The sequence below is a fragment of the Tupaia chinensis genome, unplaced genomic scaffold (genome assembly GCF_000334495.1).
Source record: "Tupaia chinensis unplaced genomic scaffold, TupChi_1.0 Scaffold000311_2, whole genome shotgun sequence".
In the NCBI taxonomy this organism is placed as follows: Eukaryota; Metazoa; Chordata; class Mammalia; order Scandentia; family Tupaiidae; genus Tupaia; species Tupaia belangeri.
This window is the reverse complement of record NW_006159803.1, coordinates 8,222,760-8,225,808: the sequence shown is the minus strand read 5'-3', so window position 1 is coordinate 8,225,808 and position 3,049 is coordinate 8,222,760. Positions and strand designations below refer to the sequence as shown.

The window sequence follows — 3,049 nt, the reverse complement described above, 5'->3', positions numbered from 1 at the left end:
CTCAGGTCGTCCTTTTCTTGTCTTTTATCATTTGTGAGCTGACCTAGAACACCTGACTTTGTGAAGGAGGGACAGAGTGGGATAAAGAAGCAGGCTCTCCTGAATCTTGGCACAGATGTTCCCTCCTACACCGAGGTATGTCCTGGGAGCGGCTGAATGCCTTTAGGTTCCAGGAGCTCACACTTCGGGGAGTCTCATTCTGCCCAGAGGGTCATGGGCTGGAATTAACTACCTGTCAGCCATGATGACTTGTGTTGGAGGGGGCAGAAAGAAGTCTGAAGAAGGCTGCCTAGCATCAGACATCACTAGTTTCAGATATTTAAGGGCCATTACCTGCAACTTCTATATTGGAATCTATGGAAAAGAGCCCCGGACTTGTGTGTGTGTGTGTGTGTGTGCATTTTTATTATAATGAAAAGCACGTGAATATGCATAAGAGAAAGGGGGGGCAGATCACCACCTATAGAGCCTAGTCATGCCAAAATTCTTTGTCCATCAATTCTCCATCCCCTCACTATCCTGAACATGCACACATGTATGTGCACACTTGGCATGGAAGTCTCTGGGGCCAGGACTTGAACCCTGGTTGGCCATGTGGGATCCAGCTTCCTCTGCTCACAGCTTAACTGCTGTGTGTGGGGCCAGCCTGAGCACATTTTTGATTAGTTTGCTTTGAGTTTTTATTTGTTTAGCTGTGTGTGAGAGACATGGACTCCTGCAGGGTCCCCACAGACCTTGATCCTCCTTCTGATTGCAGAGTGCACTGTCCACCATGTGGCTCACTAAGACGTATGAAAGCCCTTGAGACTGCCTGAGGACTGGCATCGCCGATCTGGATAGGGCCACCTGCCTTAATCCTAAAAGCCTCCCGAGATGGATCTCCAGGGACTCTTGCCAGCATGTATTTCAGAACCTTGCACTCTGCAGTGTGCAGTTCTCCCTTGGCTTGAACAGAACCTTCCATGATGTGGATCCCCCTAAGGGGACCCTGGGCCCTGCGTGCAGCTGCCAGCGATGTGCTCCCTTGACCTTCCTCGGTCTCCTTGTTTGGGCTGACTCGTATGTCCCTCTGAGAGCATGAGGTGCTGCTAAGGCTGTGATGGGAGTTCTTTAAAGTTCACTTTTGAAACAAGGACATGAAGTTACCTGGAACTCCAGGCTCCCAGCTTGCTGAGCTCTGCAGCTCTCTGTGGGATTGGCTGCTGCCGTCAAAAAGAATAGAGCCGTCATTCTGCAAGCGAGTTTCTATGATAATAGGGTTTTTGCCTCCCAGAAATTGGAAAGGTGCTAATCTAGTGACTCAGAGCTACATAGAAGGAAAAACCCACCCTGGAAATGAAGCTGCATTGTATTCTCATCTCCTAGTTTCCGTGGGGAGGGCAAGCTAGGGTTTCGCTGTTCAGAGCAGAGTCCTGTTGTCCTGGCAACGCTTGTAGGAGTGACCCTTTGCCTGCCTCTCCTCCAGGTAGTTTTGTGACACTGAAAGCAGGGAGAGGAGGTCACCAGGAAGATGGCCAGGGCCGCAGACATGGCTAGAGGCCATGTAAAAAGAGAGCTAGTTTGTGACTGGATTTGTAAAGGAGAGTCCCTCCCGAGACAGAGCAGTGAGTGTGCGAGTGTAAGTGCAGCACAGGGGGCATGTGTGTGTATTCGGGTTGGGGGTGTGTGCCCGTGTGGGTGGGTTAGCCATGGGCGCGGTGAGCTGGTGAGTCTGGGTCTGTATGCATGTGTGCACGCATGCAGATGTGCCCTCACCTCAATCCTGTTTCTCTTTTCCTGGCTCCAAGTTATTTTTGCTTTTTCTATCTGCATTGCATCCTTTGAGTTTTTTCTTTCTTTTTTTTTTTTTTTTAACTAGGCAAAGAACTTTATTAACCTTTGTTCCAAACTTTATTCCCAGGCTTCTTCAGCTTAAGTAACTGCAAAGAATGAACTGTGTATAAGCAAAAACTGAAAAGAGCTGCAGTGTCCAAGGGGCTTAGGCTTAAAAATATTAGAGATCTAGATTTTATCAGATCCATAAACAAAACAGAATTTCAAAAAGCAGTTATAATATAAAATAGCAGCTCCCAGTAACTTCGTCAAATTTATCCCTTTCAGAAGTTGACTCAATTCTGTTTGCCTCATTCTTGGAAGCCTCATCAAAATTCTCCACGAGATTGGAACTTCATCCTCCTCCTCCTCTCCAGTAGCAAGTGGTGCTTCTCCGTCCACAGAGGGTTTGGGCAGAGCTTCAGCCCGTCTCCCTAAACTAGTCAGACTGTGTGTCCCGAGCTGGGTTCAGATGCTGGGGAGCATTTCTGTCAGCTGCTTTGTCTCAGCGCTGCCTGTAATGGTGAAAGTATTCGCTGCCAGAGATGCTTGAACTTTAGGGTTGTTAAAGCGGATCGCTGTTCCCTGGTTTTTAAACATATTCACCTCTTCAATACCAGAGAGATTGTTTACCCCTAACTTCTTTAAGGAGAACTGAAGTTTCTTATCTGTGGTAGCTGTGCTGTGAACCACCTTCTTTCTGCGAGCGGTTCCTTTCCCACCACCGTGCACTTGTGCCTGCAGCTTGGCGAGCTTTTCCTGGTTCATGATAGTTTCTTTGATCTTGTCAGAGCGGCAAAGGGGCTGCGCGGGGGGACTAGGGTTGGCGTTCAGGATGTCTCGGGCAGACCAGCTGAGATTAGGCGCACAATGTGCCCGTGTGGGTGGGTTAGCCATGGGCTCGGTGAGCTGGTGAGTCTGGGTCTGTACGCATGTGTGCATGCATGCAGATGTGCCCTCACCTCAATCCTGTTTCTCTTTTCCTGGCTCCAAGTTATTTTTGCTTTTTCTATCTGCATTGCATCCTTTGAGTTTTTTCTTTCTTTTTTTTTTTTTTTAACTAGGCAAAGAACTTTATTAACCTTTGTTCCAAATTTTATTCCCAGGCTTCTTCAGCTTAAGTAACTGCAAAGAATGAACTGTGTATAAGCAAAAACTGAAAAGAGCTGCAGTGTCCAAGGGGCTTAGGCTTAAAAATATTAGAGATCTAGATTTTATCAGATCCATAAACAAAACA

At 47.5% G+C, this 3,049-nt stretch overlaps 1 pseudogene; it reads right to left on the bottom strand.

Moving 5' to 3' along the window:
• Positions 1-2,047: 2,047 nt before the first annotated feature.
• Positions 2,048-2,709, bottom strand: LOC102478157 (transcription factor BTF3 pseudogene; annotated as a pseudogene).
• Positions 2,710-3,049: the final 340 nt, after the last annotated feature.